Source organism: Corylus avellana, chromosome 6, assembly GCF_965113065.1.
Source record: "Corylus avellana chromosome 6, dhCorAvel1.hap1.2, whole genome shotgun sequence".
NCBI classification, from domain to species: Eukaryota; Viridiplantae; Streptophyta; class Magnoliopsida; order Fagales; family Betulaceae; genus Corylus; species Corylus avellana.
In genome coordinates this window covers 28,050,754-28,069,107 of record NC_142495.1, presented here as the reverse complement: position 1 = coordinate 28,069,107, position 18,354 = coordinate 28,050,754, and the positions used below count along the sequence as shown (strand labels likewise).

The 18,354-nt window shown below is 33.9% G+C and overlaps 1 pseudogene; it reads left to right on the top strand.

Annotated features, from left to right (window-relative positions):
- The first annotated feature begins 321 nt into the window (after positions 1-321).
- Positions 322-17,808, top strand: LOC132188102 (L-type lectin-domain containing receptor kinase S.4-like; annotated as a pseudogene).
- Positions 17,809-18,354: the final 546 nt, after the last annotated feature.

Here is an 18,354-nt window from a genome sequence, read left to right as displayed (position 1 = left end):
AATGACTTTTCTCTATATTTTTTTATGACATTAAAATATGTATATATTTTTTATTTTTAAAAAAATTTATTTTTATATTTATTTATTTTGTATAAGGAGGTGTAAGACAAGAAAGAATGTCATATGATTATAATAAATGATGTGGTAATAATCTTAATGTATAAAGAAAATATAAAAAGCTGCAGCTGAATTTTTACGATTGAGATTTTGCTTATATGTAGGGAAGGGAAGAAGCTGCGCGCTGGGACTCAGCCCCATATCAAAATCATTTAACACCCTGAATTTTCTCTAGTCACAAAGTTGAATTCTTTTTTCGCTTTCATGGCAGAAAAACTCATCTCTCTTTGGATTTTCCTTCTACTCCTATGTCCAGTAAAGCCTAATTTGGACCATACTAGACTCTTGTTGGACGAACACAGCAGCGGGTTCAATGCTGCTGGCAACAACTTGGTCTTGGACGGTGCAGCAGGCGTTGCATCAACCAGCGAGTTCAATGCTGCTGGCAACAGCATGATCTTAGACGGCGTTGCAACCAGAGTTGAAGAGGTTGAGATCAATGACGTACTTCGGCTAACAGACTACGACACGACCATGGCACCCGGCCACGCGTTTTATTCAAACCCAATCCAATTCAAGAACTCCAGCGGTGAAGTCATGTCATTCTCCACCTCCTTCGCTTTCGCTATAATCCCCCAGCCTGGGAAGCAAGGCGGCGATGGCCTCGCTTTCGCAATCTCCCCCACAAAAGGGATTCCTGGGGCTAATGCGGGCTCTTATATTGGCCTCTTCAACAGCAGCAACAATGGGAACTTCTCGAACCGCATATTAGCGGTCGAATTCGACACTTACATGAATGAGGAGCTCGGTGAAACCAATAACAACCATGTTGCCGTCGACATCAATAGCATAATATCCAACAAATCTGTTCCGGTCCCCTTTAATTTGACTAGTGGTCAGGTAATTCAGGCATGGATCGATTATAATTCGCCTACAAATCAATTAAATGTCAGGATTGTGATGGACTCTGCCAAACCCAGTTCTATACTTTTGTCCTCTAAAGTGGACCTCTCACAAATTCTTAATGAATACATGTACATCGGGTTTTCTGCTGGTACTGGTTTATTGACGAGCTCGCATTATATCATGGGTTGGAGCTTCAACGTGAATGGAGACGCTAAATCTCTCAATTTATTTCAACTTCCTAAGCTCCAGCTCCCCACTACTGCCACTGGGACCAAAAAGAATCGTGGAGGCCTAATTGTTGGCGCCTCTGTTTCATGTGCTTTGGCTGTGATTTTGCTTGCTGCTTTGACGTTTTACATCGTCAGGAAGATGAAGAGGGCTGATGTGGTTGAGGCCTGGGAGCATGATATTGGTCCGCAAAGATTTTCTTACGACGAGCTGAAGAAAGCAACTAGGGGTTTCAAAGAGAAAGAGCTACTTGGATCTGGTGGGTTTGGTCGAGTTTACAAAGGAACTCTGCCAAACTCGGACACCCAAGTTGCTGTCAAACGTATTTCCCATAATTCGAAACAAGGTTTGCGAGAATTCGTGTCGGAGGTTGTTAGTATTGGCCGTCTTCGTCACAGAAATTTGATTCAATTGTTGGGTTGGTGTCGTCGAAAAGGTGATCTACTACTTGCGTATGATTTCATGCCGAATGGAAGCTTGGACAAGTGCCTGTTTGATGAGCCTAAAACAATCCTGAGCTGGGAGCAAAGGTTCAGGATCATCAAAGGTGTGGCCTCGGGGCTTTTATATTTACATGAGGAGTGGGAACAAACTGTAGTTCACAGAGACATCAAGGCAGGAAATGTGTTATTAGATTCGGAGTTTAATGGAAGGCTGAGTGATTTTGGTCTTGCTAAGCTGTACGACCACGGCTCCAACGCAAGCACCACCAGGGTGGTGGGCACGCTGGGTTATTTGGCACCCGAGCTCACGCGCACAGGCAATGTTAGAAATGGGTCTTGGGCCTAACTCAACTCAAAAGCTAGCTCAAGAGTTGAGGTTTCCCCTCACCTTATAAATGGACAATCTCCTTAATACCCAGGCAATGTGGGACTTCCAACACGCCCCCTCACGTGTGGCGGGAGGACATCCAAGCCAACACGTGCGACAATGGGTGACGGTGGGCCACAGCCAATTAATTGGGTTAGGCTCTGATACCATGTTAGAAATGGGTCTTGGGCCTAACTCAACTCAAAAGCTAGCTCAAGAGTTGAGGTTTCCCCTCACCTTATAAATGGACAATCTCCTTAATACCCAGGCAATGTGGGACTTCCAACAGGCAAGCCTACAACCAGCTCGGATGTGTATGCCTTTGGCGCTTTGTTGCTGGAAGTGGTTTGTGGTAGAAGACCCATTAATCGTAACGCATCGTCGGAGGAGCTGATGCTGGTGAGCTGGGTTTGGGAGAAGTGGGTGGTAGGTGCAGTGCTTGATGTTGTAGATCGCAGGATGGAGGGGAATTTGACGAGGTTGAGGCTGCTTTGGTGCTCAAACTGGGCTTAATTTGTTCCAACGATTCACCTGAGGCACGCCCCACGATGAGACAGGTGGTGAGGTACCTGGAACGTCAGTTGGAACTGCAGGAGGAGGTGGCGATGCCATACAGGAAAACAAGTGATGCTGCTGGTCGTGGTGTTGAGTTTGAGGATTATGCGCAATCCTTTGTGACTATGTCGTCGGAGTGTAACGTTTAAGGTAGGTGGGTCGACAGTTCAAAGATCCAGTATTAAGTCCTCGGTTTATGACGTTATATCAAGTGTATGAGTCCGGTTCCTCATGGTAGCTCAATCCGCTATGAACCACCTTTTATAAAGTGGAAGTCATTAGTTCAAATTTTTCCTTCCCTTTCTCTTGTGTGGACATGTCAAAAAAAAAAAGTATATGAGTTCCTTTATACAGCTGCCGAATTGAACGCATGGTTGTCTCTAAAAAATAAAAAAAATAATAATAAAAAAAGGAAGTGAGATTCTCTTGTTATTTTTTATTAGCTAAATTTTCATGAGCTAGTATTTAGGTTTTAATACTTCAAAATTTGGTTTTTACTCAAAATTAAAATTTAAGAGTGGAAGGTTAACCTTTTAAGGATGGTATCACCCTAAAATGGTAGGTCATCCTAAATTCGGTGCTAATGCCTTAAATTTGATCATCCATAATCTTCCTTGTAACATCTTTCCTCTTCAATTAAAAATAAAAAAAATAAATAAAAAAAATCTCACTTGGCAAACGCTTGGCTGACTTCGGCAGTCGAAAATCTCTACTCCAAGTGTATGTATTTTATCCGTATTATGCCGTTAATGTTATTAGTTAATCAGTTACTTGGTTGAGATAGTTAGTAATTAGTTAGTTGGTTGAGATAGTTAGAAGATATTTTCTCACGTGTAATAATTCTTAGCTTTGTAATTCACAGTAAAAATACTTGATTGTATTCACTTTATCAATAACAGATCATTTCTACATTCAAACAGTTCATCGAATTCCTTCTTCTCTGTTATGGTATCAGAGCCATCGAGCTCTCTTCAAGTTTCCGCCATTAACATTCCTTAAGCTTTTCCTTCAAAGCTTAAGCTTTCTTCTTCTTTCTGTTCTTTCTTCAAAGTTGTCTCTCAATTTTCTGTTTGATTCAGTGGTGACAATCACACCTGAATCTTCTGACGCATCGATGAACAACAACAATCCACTTCCATCTAATCCTTTCTTTCTTCATCATGCTGACAATCCAGGATCTGTGATTGTTTCTCATCCTCTTCATGGTGATAATTTTATCACTTGGAGGAGATCCATGATGATGGCACTGGTTGCCAAGAAAAAATTCGGATTTGTTGATGGAAGTATTGTGAAACCTTCACTGCATGGTTGGGTGCGATGCAACAACATGCTACTTTCTTGGTTGCTCAATTCTGTGTCAAAAGATATTGCCAACAGCATCATCTTCATTGACAATGCAGCTAATATGTGGAAGGATCTCCATGAAAGGTTTTCTCAGAGCAATGGCCCAAGGATTTTTCAACTCCAGAAAGCCATTTCAACTCTTACACAAGGAGCAAACTCTGTAAGTGCCTATTATACACAGCTTAAGAGTCTTTGGGATGAACTTTCCAGTTTTCGCCCAATTCCTAAATGTACTTGTAGTGGTTTAAAAGTCCTCCTAAATTTTCACCATCACAGGAATATGTTTTCAATTCCTAGCTAGCCACCAAGATTTCGACGCACCTTTGCCAAAGGAATGTCATTAAACAGGCAATTTTCCCTTTGACAACTTATATAATCAAATTCTCGTGCCTAATTGGCCTTAGGAAAGAGCCCAAATTCTCGTGCCTAATTGTCCGTAGGAAAGAGCTGCCCCTAGTTGGAATATCAGGCTATACATGTACTTGGAAAATGCATTATATTTCACACAAACAATATAGGCCCGTGGCAAGTGTGCCTAAAAGGTCAATACAACTATGCAATATGCGGTATGCGGTCAGTGCTTTGTACTGGTGAGTCGGTGACAATAGTAGAGTTTCTATTCAGAAACCAATTTAGACTAAGGAAAAGATAATTCCTTATAAGTTATAAAGTAATTAAAGTTCTTTCAACTTTTTCAGTGTGGGATAAAATGAAGACTAATTCTACTCGTGCAACGCTGCACATTAGATTTTTACATCAGCTTCAAACTGATTAATATGATGTGTTTTAACTAATTTTTCATATATTTTTTAAAACGTTTTGCGAGAACAAAAATATTGAGTTATTTATTAACATGAAAAATGAATTTGACAATTAAAAAAAAAACTTGTTCCCAAATCAGCGCTCTGCGCCCATGTTTCGCAAACGGCGGCGCTGGGTGGACCGGATTACTTACATTATCTATAAAAAATAAAAAAAACGATGAGTTACTTAGAAATAAGAAGCTAAATTAAAGGCCACTTTCCGTTTGTGGGTGTGATATACAAATACGTGAAATATTTTTTGTAAAATGAAATAAATTGTGAGAATTTGAGTTTTAAATTTATAATTTTTGTTTTTATACTATATTAAATTATTATTTATCATGAAAATTTAAACGATAAAGAATGAGGAATTTATTCATTTTATTAGCACTTTTAACAATATGCAGCTAGTCAAGAAAGGTTATCGAAGGTTATCCATTCCATCATAATTGAGTGATTTATTTTTCTCTCTTTCTTACATCTTCAATTGAAATCTTAATATTTGAAAAATTATTGTATCACAAATTCTACTTTGGCTATTTTGTTAGAGGATCAAAAAGGAAAGTAAATGCTCTGAGCTCTTCAAATTTAGTTTTTCATTATTATTATTTTTTATTTTTAAGAAAAACCCATTTAACAAGCTATTTCAAATTTAACTATTGTCAGGTAAAAAATATAATTAAAATGTGGTTTTTTTTAAAAATAGGTTTTTCTTCTTAAATTTAACTTTTGTTTAAAGAGTTCAATAAGAGTGCCCGGATTAACAGTTTACTCTTAGGCTCCGTTTGTTTCGACGTAAATACTTTCAGTCGAAAAATATTTTCTAAAACGGTGTTTGGCGCGTATATATATATACGCCGACGTAAGCCCTACGATGAGGATGGTGGTCAGGTACTTGGAGGGCAAGCTGGAGCTGCGGGAGTAGGTGGTGATGCCATATAAGAAAAAAGATCGTGGGGGCGGCGGTGGTGGTGGTGGTCGTAGCACTGTTGTGATTTCAACCTGAGCTCAGGAGGGAAGTTCATTCCAATTTCCAAGTCCCCATTTCTCCCCGTGTCTCATTATCCACAAACAAGCCATTTATTAAAAAAATAAATCCGGAAAAAAATGACAGTAAGTTAAAGGAATCAATAGTAGGAGTTAGTTTAATGGTTGTCAGTACAAATCATCAAGCTTTCAAATCTTGTAAGTGAGGCTCGAAAGGATTGTAGTGGTAGATTGACTTCAATTGGAATCCAAATTCCCACTTTAAATCAAATGCAGGGGTTTTGGAAGGCCACACGAACTCAACCAATGGCAAAGCATTCTGCTTGTCTATGATTGTTACAAGTTATGTCTCTTACAAAACTTTTAACCATTATGATAAGGTATTTCCATATTTGCATTTAAGGGAATTCTACCTTAGACCGGATTGCCATCAAGATCAAATCCCTTAATTATCACTTGAGCTAACTCCTTAGGGTGAAGGAGTGAGCAGTTTTTCATTATATTATCAAAACAAAGTAGGTAGGAAAAAATTTTTATATATATTGTCACAACTTTAAGTAGATTGATAAAAATTTCAAATATATCCTTGCAACCCACCCACCGACCAACCTCCCATGACTTTCAATAGATGGAAAGACCCTATAGTTGGTGGATATACTTTATTATATATCCTTGCAACCCACCCACCCACCAACCTCCCATAACTTTCAATAGATGGAAAGACCATATAGTTGGTGGATATACTTTACTAAATATTAGTCTGTTTGAAAGGGGTGTAAAGAATAATATTATTCTTTAAGCACATGTTTAATCAAATTTATACGATATTTACAAAAAAATTAGTCATAATTAAAGTTCTTTATAGTCATTTATATAATCCAAATAAACCTAGTTGTTGGGAGATAAAGTCGTTATAGAGTTTTTACCAATAGCATAATATACATAGTTAAACACCACTTTAACTCAAAAGCCTAAGCTAATAGGCTATGGTCCACTTAAGTATATTAACTACTATTTTTCTTTATACTTTCTCAATATATGACTTAACACTCACAACACTAGTACATGCATGATTGAAGTCCCCAAGTGAAAAAATTACTAGAGGAAAAGAGAAAAGTGAGATATGAGACGCCATAAAAAGCTTCCTCTTCCTTCCCCTCCCTCCCATTCTCGTCTTTTTGGAGGTCTTTCAATCTGCCTATTTTGAAGCCTTATTCCACAGATCAAACCCCCACCATAATCAACACCAATTTTCCAACATCTCTATTGTCAATGTTCTCAACTTGAAATATTTCAAAAGTAGATATGCTTTCCTACGCTAGATCCAGCATGACACGCGCCTCTCCACCGGCCACCTCCATCCTTGTCGTCCGCCGAAGTTTTATGTTTTGTGGGTTTTGTTTATGATTTTTTTTTTCTCATATATTTTTCTCTTTTCTCTCTCTCTCTCTCTCTCTCTCTCTGTTTTTTTGGTGTTTTGTTTTTGAGTTTGTTTGTCTTCTCTCTAAATTTGATTTCTATAGCATTCTATGGGGTGACGATTTAGCCTTTTTCTGAGGTTTTGTTTATATGAATCGTTAAGAGTAACGACATTGGGTTTCCGATCTATCTTTTGTTTTCTTATGTTTTTTTATGAGAGTAAATCATTGATTGATGTGGAGGATTTTTCAGGCATATAGAAGAATCGTCACTATGGTAGAAGTAGTAAAGGAAATTGCGATTGGAAATGAACTTATAGTGAAGATAGAAAAGCCCGAAAATCAATGATTGGGCAGCGGCTAAATACATGATTCGCGCGAATTTGCTGCATGGCTGAAACTGATGGGACGGTGATATTCAAAGATATTGTCTTATAATTGCACGAGGGGCTATTGTGTGTGTCATAGATAGTCTTATAATATTATTAGCATGCATTTTGGCATTTAATATAGCAATCTTGTAGTATTAGCATGACTATAAAAGACAATACACTCTTCTGCTTGTTTGGCATAAACCTTTGAATTTCACTCTTGAAAGTGGGCTTTAATTAGTACCAAAGGGTGTGAGTGCGACAATGTAATTAATCTATATAAGACGGGTTGAAATTGCTTGACCTATTTTTTGATGATGGGCCTGGGCCATTTCAAATGGGTCAAGTAGTCGGCTAAAGGCCATGCCACTCCCCTGGTAGCCTGGTAGGCTGTTGCGTTAGTATTGGATCTGGCTTCTATGCGGCAGTGAAAACTACCGCATATATGCTGTTAAGATTTTGGGCGGCTCAGATTTAATCCATGCTTTTTTAACTCAAAAACTCACACCGTCTCTTTTTTTCCGTGAAACAAAATAAAACATCTATTTCCAATCAGAGTAAAAACAAGAGGAGTACGCAAAACAAAACATGTTTAAATTTAGATTCAGACACAACCTCAGATTTAATCCATGCCTTTTTAACTCAAAACTCACGCCATTTGACCAAACAACAAACATCTCTTTTCTTCTGTGATATTTTCTTCCTTCAAACAAAATGAACTTCTATTTGCTACTGGGAAATGAGATTTGTCATAATGAAAATCCTACTTAGTCTAGATGCCTACAGCACTCTCTTCTCCCTCTTTTAAAGATGTATGGTTAGTACAAAAGAATTGATTTGCCTTCTATAAAAACATTTTGAAATACTAACAACCATGATTGCCATAAGTGATTTGAGGCGCTTGCGCAGACAATTATATGTGTACTCTTAACTTTCAAAGTCCATGCAAATAAACTAGCAAAAGTTTCAAAAAGAGTAGATTTCAAATTAATGATGCTCCTCATGAGCTCAACTTTAAAAGCTTTGTACTTACCTATTTTTTTCGGATGTGAAAAAAAAAAAGGAAAAAAAAAAAAAGGAGGAAATCTCATGTAAAAACAATGAACAATCTAAATTATCAATTATTGACAACAATAAACTATTTGACAATTTCCTTTGTTCTAGCTTCATAGAACAGAGCATAACAGAGTGGGTTGCCCACGTTTGAAAATGTGGGCTATGTCTAATGTAGTTTTGTATGTAATGGGTAGAATATGAACTGTGGTTTTCAATCAAAGCTAGAGTAAAAATTGCTTGCATGTCTTGTTCTTCTAGTCTCGCCCTCCCTTATATTTGTGAGATTTTTATTATGTAAGGATCTATATATGAAGATTGTTATTTACTGCCTTTTAGCACTTAGAGCACGATTCATGCCAAATGTGTTGTTAGATAAATTTTTTCTCTCACTAGTCTGATTACTAAATGTGAAAGCTCTCATGGGCATGCATCTTCCTCTCGACATCTTTCTCCATTATCTTGAGACGAGACTGGGATAAGAGGTTTCATTTTGTGTACTCCTCTTGTTTTTACTCTAATTTAAAATAAATGTTTCTTTGTTTGATGAAAGAAAAGAGATTGCATGAGTTTTTGAGTTAAAAAGGCATGGATTAAATTTGAGCCATCCAAAATCTCAACAGCATACTACCGCATAAAAGCCTGATCCGTTAGTATTTAAACCAAGGGATGCTTCAATGCATTATGTGGACCATCTCCCCACCATCTTCTCCCTTTTTTTTCTTTTTTCTTTTTTCGTTAGTATTTATACCAAGGGATGCTTCAATGCATTCTGTGGACCATCTCCCCACCATCTTCTCCCTATTTTTTTTCTTTTTTTCTTTTTAAATAAATTTAAAAAGAAAAAAAATAGGGAGAAGATGGTGGGGAGATGGTCCACAGAATGCATTGAAGCATTTCACTATTTATACCTCATCTACTTGCTACTATTTTCCACTTGCTGGCGCTTTCTGCAAAGGAACATGTAGCCCCTTATTCATTTAATGGTGACATGGCTGCCACTCTGGCACTGCCTCACTTGATCGTATATATGGGTGAAAAATGCTATAATTGTTGGTGGAGGCCCTAGAGATTAATGGACCCTGAAAAGGGCTCACTCTTCAGAAAAGTCCAACTAGTCCTTAAGTATCACGAAGGTCCATGGATTTTAGACGGCCATTCAACTCAGTGACCCAAGGACCCGATGGCCAAACAATCGTCAAGATCTGCCCTCCTAGCTAGCCACCAAGATCCGGAGGCAATTTTTCCTCTGACAACTTATATAAGTATAACGGAATTCTCATGCCTAATTGGCCTAATGAAAGAGCCGCCCTAGTTGGAATATCAGCTATACATGTTTAAAAAATGAATTATATTTCACACAAAAATTATAGGCTCGGGTCAATACAACTATGCAATATGCTGTCGGTGCTTTGTAGCGGTGACAATAGTAGAGTTTTTATTCAAAAGCCTAGGGTATTAATACAATTATGATTAGCAGTTATTAGCAATAATTGCTAATTGTAACCGTCTTAGCGGTTAGTAAATTTTACTAACCGCAACCGCTAACCACTAACCACGTAGCTGCTAGCGGTTTGCTACTAACTGCCGGTTAGCAGTTAGTGAAATAGGTAACCGCCCGCTAACTGCTTTTTCAAAATTGAGCTTTTTTGACTTTTTTTAGGCTTTTTTATTACTGCAGCATTTTCTTACCCTCATTTATTTTTTGTATTTTTAGTGTTTTCTTAGGCCCAACTGCTATAAAAAGAGTCCATATTGAAAAATTAAAAATATTTGACCCCAAATTTACATTTACTTGTACTTTTAAAAAAAATTCTTAAATATTAAATCAACCGGTTAACTTAAAAAAATATAAAATAAATAAATCAACACAACATATAAAAAAAGTTCAACACAACTGTCGCAACATATATATATATATAAAGTTCAACACAACATATAAAAGAAGTTCAAATAAAACATATGATATATATGATTATATGTATTACTTGTTATTATATAATCATATAATTTAATGATCAATTCATCATGTGATATAATCATATCAATTATAGTGATAATATTACTAAAATTAGAATGATAATACATTAATACTTCAATTGTGTTTATAAGCAACACATTGTTTAATCCAATGTCAATTACTTAATTTGATATTATACAAATCACATTATCATTGTACGTTAATAATATGATTCACTTGAATAAAGTATTTGAATTGTCATTGAATCATATGATTAAGTATTGATATTATATATTTATATTATTCATATGCATATATGTATAATTATAATTTATAACATATATAGACTTATAAGTTTATAATATACATTGGAACTAAGTCTCTAGATACTTAATTGTTATATTAGTATGAATTTGTATACTTATGACTTATGTCATATTATATATGTATAATTTGCTATTATATAATCAAATTTACGGTTAGTAAACCCAATAACCTCTAACTGTTAACCGGTTAAGCGGTTAGACGGTTAGCGGTTATAGCGGTTATGAATTGACACGCCTACAAAAGCCAATTTAGACTAAGTGAAAGATAATTCCTTATGAAGCAATAAAAGTTTTTTCAACTTTTTCAATGTGGGATAAAATGAAGAGTAATGCTACTTGCGCTACTTTGCACATTAGATTTTTACATCAGCTTTAAACTAGCTGAAAGCATTTCTTGCTGCATCACTAAAATTATTTTTTTGGTTATTTTACTATTTACTCTCATATTGATTAAACAACTTATTTCTCTCTCTTCTTTTTTGCTTTCCGTTTCTCTCTTTCTTTAATAGTTAATAAACATAAACAAAACTTTGAAAAAAAGAATATTTAAATGGAACAGTGAAAGTGAATTGTTAAAATAGTGAGATGGTTATGGTGCTCTAAAAAAGTGAGTTATTAAAATAACCAAAAGTGATAAGTAAAATTTGGTGAGATTGCTAAGAATGTTATGATATTACAAGTTTTAAGTAATTTTTCATGTTAATTACTTAAACTACGTCGCATTCTATCGGTATAAAAATCTAATATGAAAAATAGCATTACTCTAACACGATTGATGGGATACAAATGTGAAATTTTTTTTCAACTTTTTGCAAGAAAACAAATACCGAAAGTTATTTATTAACATGAAAAAATGAGTTTGACAATTACCAAAAAACCAAAAAAATAAAAACTTTTTACCAAAATGTTTCTCAATGGGGGCCCCGGGTGGGCAGGTGAGCACAATGTCACCCACCGAGAAAAGGATTTAGAATTTTCTCCTTTTCAAATGTACTGGAATGATCAATTTAATTACTTTTATGAATCCTAAAATGGAGCATTGTCCGAAAAGAAAACCGAGTGAAAGAAAGATGGGACTTGAGAGGACAAATCCTTTTACTTTTTCTTTTTTAATTTTTTTTTTTTGAGAGGACAAGTCCTTGACGGGACTTTTGGGAAAGAAATTTTTGGAACATGTGTGGACTATCTGTGCATCCAATATGATTTTGTGGAATATTCCACGAGATGGGACAATTTTATCTATTAATCCACACAAAAATAATACTTACTTTATCTATTATATATGTAAAAAGAAAGAATTAGTGTATCTATAAAAGAAAAAGAAAAAGGATGACTTCGTTTATCTTTTAAAAAAAAAGCGAAAAAAGGATTACTTACCTTATCCATATAAAAAAAGAAGACTTACTTTACCTATAAAAAAAGGAAAAAAGGATGACTTACTTTAGAAGACTTACTTTACCTATAAAAAAGGAAAAAAGGATGACTTACTTTAGAAATGAGAAGCTTACTCTAGAAAAAGGATGACTTTCATATATATATATATATATATATATATATATAGAACTTTCATGAGACGTGATCCCCAATTGATTAAGTTACCCCTTAAGAACAAATTTGAAGTTAAATTAAAGGCCACTTAATTTCCATTTGCATGTGTTAAATACAAATACAGGAAATATATTAAGTAAAATGAAATAAATTGTGAGAATTTGAGTTTAAATTCATACTTTTGTTTTTATATCATATTAAATTATCATTTATCATAAAAAATTGAACTATAAAAATTGAGAAATTTATTCATTTTATTAGCCCTTTAACAATACGTAGCTCATGTCAAAAAAAAAAAAAAAAAACAATACGTAGCTATTCAGTAAAGTTGTCTCCAATGAATAGCTCAATCGGATAGAAAACACGCTTCATGAAACATAAATCATTAGTTCAAATCCTCAATTTCCTCTTATGTGGAGATATCAAAAATAAAAAATAAAAAAATAAAAAATTCAAGAAAGATTAACGAATGTTTATCAATTCCATCATAATTGATTTTCTCTTTCTCTTTCTTTTTTTTTTTTTTGTTCAAAAAAAAAAAACTCCTAATCAAAGATAGAGGAGATAAACAATTGGACATCTTCAATTGAAATCTTAATATATGAAAGTTTATTGTATCACAAATTTTACTTTGGGTGTTTTGGTGAAGGATCGGAAAGGCAATAAGACTGTAAGTAAATGCTTTGAGCTCTTCAAATTTGGTTTATTATTATTATTATTATTATTATTATTAAAAAAAACTTACAAAAAAATGTCATTTAACAAATTATCTACTCTAGCTTAAAGTTAATTATTGTCAAGCAAAAAATATAATTAAATATTTGGTTTTTAAAGAAATATGTTTTTTTTACTCAAATTTAACTTTTGTTTGATGAACTCACTAAGAGTGCTATGATAAATAGTTTATACTCGTTTTAGACATTCAATTTTATATTGATCTTATTGAATTCCCAGATTATATTAAAAATTGTTGACCATACTTTTTGGCTTTCTGCAAAGTGCAACACAACAGTCCCAAATGGTGTGTGTTTGCCAAAGGACACCAAAACTTTTTGGCTTTTTGCAAAAGTGCAACACAACACCACTTGCAAATGGCTCAAAAAAAAACCCAACTATTCATCTTAAAATCAATCCCGATATTCTTGTTTTTTACATCACATCAATTACTTTATATTATTATTCATATAAGAAAATCACTACAATTTTTTTTTTGTTTTTTTTTTGTTTTTTTTTTTTCACATCAATCAAATCTACTATAACATTCCGATATTTCTCTTCTTTTCTTTGTAAATAAAATCAAGTGTTACACTGAAATAATCTCACACAGCGGAAAAACTAAAATTATCAAAACAAAATAATACTGTTAAAAATACTTTTATTTATACAAAAATACTCAAAGCTATGTCGTACAAGACATTTATACAAATCTATCTGACATTTTAAACTCTTGACAAAACTTAACCAATTTGGAATCTCTGTACATCTCAATATGAATCTCTAATCACAACTGCATAATTAACTTGACTTTCCATTCCTGCAAGCACTACAAAAAACTGTAAAATAATGAGTCAATTGATTCACAATAATATAAATCACTGTTGAAGCAATTATATCAAAAGGTCAGATATTTAATAAAACTATAAAGATCTATATTATTGAATACCAATATCATACTCAATAAGTAAAAATACTTACAATGAATTATATGAATGGATCATCAAAGATAATTACTTTAAACCGTTCTGCGGCAGTTGGTCCTTACCCATAACAATCCATTCACTGACTTTCTCTCTCTCTCTCTCTCCCGCCTAAACTCTCTTTCCTCCTCTTCAGCTCTCTTTCTTAAATTTCCCATCTCACCCTCGGTTTCTCTCCTCTCTTTTGTATGAATGAGGCATTTAAATAAGGAAAAAGAAGGGCTAAAAGAGAAAGAAGAAAAGTGGAAGGGCAGTGCTGTCGGCAGAGGGAGAAAAGAAAGAAAATAATAGAAAAGTAGAATAAAAAGGAATAAGAAAGAAAGAGTGGGAGCAGGTGAGAAAATTGGGAAAGTAGGCGTGAATTTCACTCCAATGTATTAAAAATAAATCTAATAAAATTTCCCATATTATTTTCACCTAATTTCCCTTAATAATTTGAATCCCACAAATTCCCCACTCATAAAATCAACCACCAATTATTACAATCATACTCCAAATTAAATCAATCAATCATCAATTATCATATTTTTTAAATCTCCCAATAAAATAATCAACATCATGATATAATAACTTCAAATCAATATTTATTCCAATAATATTCATAAGATCTAATAAATTCCTCAAGAATAAATATTATTACATAATATCATCAATAAATATCTCCACCTCAAAAGAAATATCATTACCTAATATGAATAATATATCATCACATAAGTATTTCTAAAATAAGACTTTAAAAATTTGGGACGCTACATCAATCCACTTTATTTTTCAAGTCCTTTACTGAACATACCAGGGCTCTAAAGCTCGTAGTCATCTGTTGGCAACATCAATATCCAAAAATCGCTTTGGTTAAATCATTGAGTCGACAATGTCCAGGCCATATTGAGATCTTCACCAATTACTCAAAATTAGAGATTCTCATGTTATGAAATCGTTGGCCCTTCGTTTCAAATCTAATGATCCATAAAATCATTTAAACCTCAATAAAACAAAAGCTAGCTTAAAATCAAAATTTAATGCTTCGGTTATATAAAGCAGTTAGCATTTTATAAACTATTGGATTTAAAATGAAAGCCCACGATTTATTAACATGAGAATCTCCAATTTTGAATAATTGAAAGGAATCTTAATCCGTTTGGGCCTAACATCTTAATCTGTCTTTTCTCTAGGCACACTTACATCGATAGCTCGCTTTCAATTTTCTAATTGGCAGACAAAAAATTAAATTTTTTTTTTAAAAATCAAACGGAACAATTTCTCAAAGGATAGAATTACCTACCAATTGGGTGGTTGGAGTTCTTATATAGCTCTGGCTTTAAAAAAGTAACACTTATTTTTTCTTTTTAGGGTTAAATGCCTTTCTGGTATTTGTGATTTGCGCCATAATTAAATAGTTTTCTTAGTTTTTTAAAATATCATAAATAGTACTTATGATAAACAAATAAACTCACTTAATACTTTCGTCATGATTCCGTTAGCTTTTTTAACGGAGCTCCACGTAACCTTTACTGGTGGATTGATACATGTGATTTCAAGGCGATACGTGGTGTGATACCTGTGTTTTTTAGTGCCCTCAATGCCGTCCATCAAGTTGCTGACTGTTTTCACTTTGATGACACATAATTAGGACCAGAAATGTTAAAAGCAAGCTTGTAAATTACATCAGCCGGTATTATTTTCATCAATTTAATGGGGGCAGTGAGTATTAGAATTATACAAGGGGCCTTTCAGGGTACTTTAGGAGGAATATAATTGAACAATGGGGGGTTTCAGCTGGCAATTTAAAGAGTATATGTTCGAGTGTGGTTGCTTCTGCTGGTTTTATTGTCTACTTGCAACCCCGCTGCTTCGTCAGTCCGTATGCTGAATTTGTATGGTGGTTTGGTGTTCAGGTCAGATGGGTGTTTGATGATTTGTAGTGTGTATGTGAGCATTGCAAGTTAATTGTTACAGGATTTCAATTTAGTGCTAATTGTTTATACCACTGTAAAAGAAAATCAATCAGGTAGTCAAATGGTATAGGGGAAGAAGATGGGTATGGGTAGGATTTTCGAAATGATTCCTAAAATTGAAGGGGGTGTTCGATTTTCCATGGTTTTTTTTTTTTTTTTTTTTTGTTACATATTATTTTAATAACTTTTTTAATTTGACGTGGTACCAAAAAACACAAGTACCACGCCATGTGTTGCCTTGAAACTTAAGGTACCAGCCTACGTGTAAGGGTTACGTGGAGCTCCATTAAAAAAACTAACGGAATCATGACAACAACATCAATGGGTTTATTTGTTTACCATAAGTACCATTTATGATATTTTTGAAAACCAAGGTGACTATTTAATTCTAACTCAAAGCACATGTACTAGAAAGACATTTCACCCTTTTTGTAAGCATATGACATTTCTCATTAAAAAAAGCATATGAGAATGAGTAATTCTAGGAAGCCTACTTGTGTCTTACTTATGTCTTACTAAAAAATTATATGACTATTAAAATTATTATTGAGCTTGTGATTGATCATTTTTTAATTTTGATCAAATGGTGATTTTAATAGCCACATCATTTTTAGTATGACACAAGTAGACCTTCTAGAATTACTCTGTGAGAATGCTATTTTTTTAAAAATAAATAAATTAAAGAATAAATGTTACACTTTAGAAACGAGTTATTATAGCATTACTAGCACTTCACCAAATATTACTCATCAAAATAATCAAAAATATATTTTTCTCTATTTAAACATCTTACCTTTTTAGAGCACTCAGAACGGTTTCACTATTTTAACAATTTACTTTCATTATTCCATTTAAATATTATTTTTCAAAAAATTGTCCATTTTTTTCTAACTTTTATATTTTTAAATGTTTGAATTTTTTTAATGGTCTATTTTAAGAATATTTTTCTTATTTAATATTTTTAAAAATTTGTAATTTTCTAGTAATATTCTCTCTCGAACGGTATATTCTTGGTTGATTTTCTTCCTGAAAAAACCACCCAAATTGTGAAGGAGGAAGTCGGTTTGTGGAGCGAAATTGTGGAAAGAAATGGTGCTAAATGCTGAATGGGTGACGGAAAATAAAAAGAGAAAGGAGTGAGGCCTGCGGACAAAAAAAAAAAAAAAGTAAAAAGGGAGAAAGAAAAATATTAAGGGATAAATACAAAATTGATCTATGTGGTTGGCCTAATTTACAAATTACTCCCTGTGGTTTAAAAAATAATTTATAGGTCCCTAGGGTAGGCCAAAAGAGCATTTTCCTCCATGAACTTATTTTCTGTTAAATGACTTAACGGAAACTGTTACATTGCCACATCACACTAAATAAGAAATAAGGCACGTGTTCTTTTTTATTTATGCTTTTAAAAAATGACAAATAAGCTTTTCCACATCATTTTGAGACTCCAACACACACTCCACATTAAATTAAATAAACATAATCCCTCAATATCCCTTGTGCCACCGTCGTTTTCATCTTCCTCAACGATTCTTGTCGTCGTCTTCATCTTCTAATGGGGTGATCTTAGATCTGTCAGTTACTATGAAATTTTTAGGCATCTGCGTTTTTGGATTAGTGCTTCTTTGGGCAATCTTTCTATGAAAATTCGGATTTGTTTTTGGGCATTAAAGCATCTCAAAAATTGTTTCGGGAAGGCGAAGACGACGGCGGCAAGAATCGGTGGGGAAGATGAATACGACGGCAAGAATCGTAAGGGGAAGATGAAGACAACGGTGGCACAGAGGATATAGAGGAATTATGTTTATTAATTTGACGGGAAGTGTGTTGGAGCCTCAAAATGACGTGAAAAAGCTTATTTGTCATTTTTTTAAAAGCATAAATAAAAAAGAACACGTGTCTTATTTTTATTGGGTGTGATGTGGCACTGTAAGGGTTTCCATTGAGTCATTTAACAAAAAATGAGTTCAAGAAGTAAAATGTTATTTTGGCCTACCCTAGAGACCTATAAATTATTTTTTAAACCACAAGGAGTAATTTGTAAATTAGGCCAACCACAGAGTTCAATTTTCCATTTATCTCTTATTTGTTTAATCAATAGGTAATTATTTCTTTAATGAATACTGTTCACTCACCGTTTTATTTTGGTTAAAATGGTGAGTTTGAAAAGTGAGGATAAGAGTATTGAAAAGAGTATTTACATCCAACTCAACAAATACCATTTTTGGCTATTTTGTTGAACCAAAGTGTTAAAATCACTCTCCATCCATCTAGCAAACTAGCTAAGAGCATTTTCGATAGAGAAGCCAAACTTTTATGCAAAATAGCTCCAAAAAACT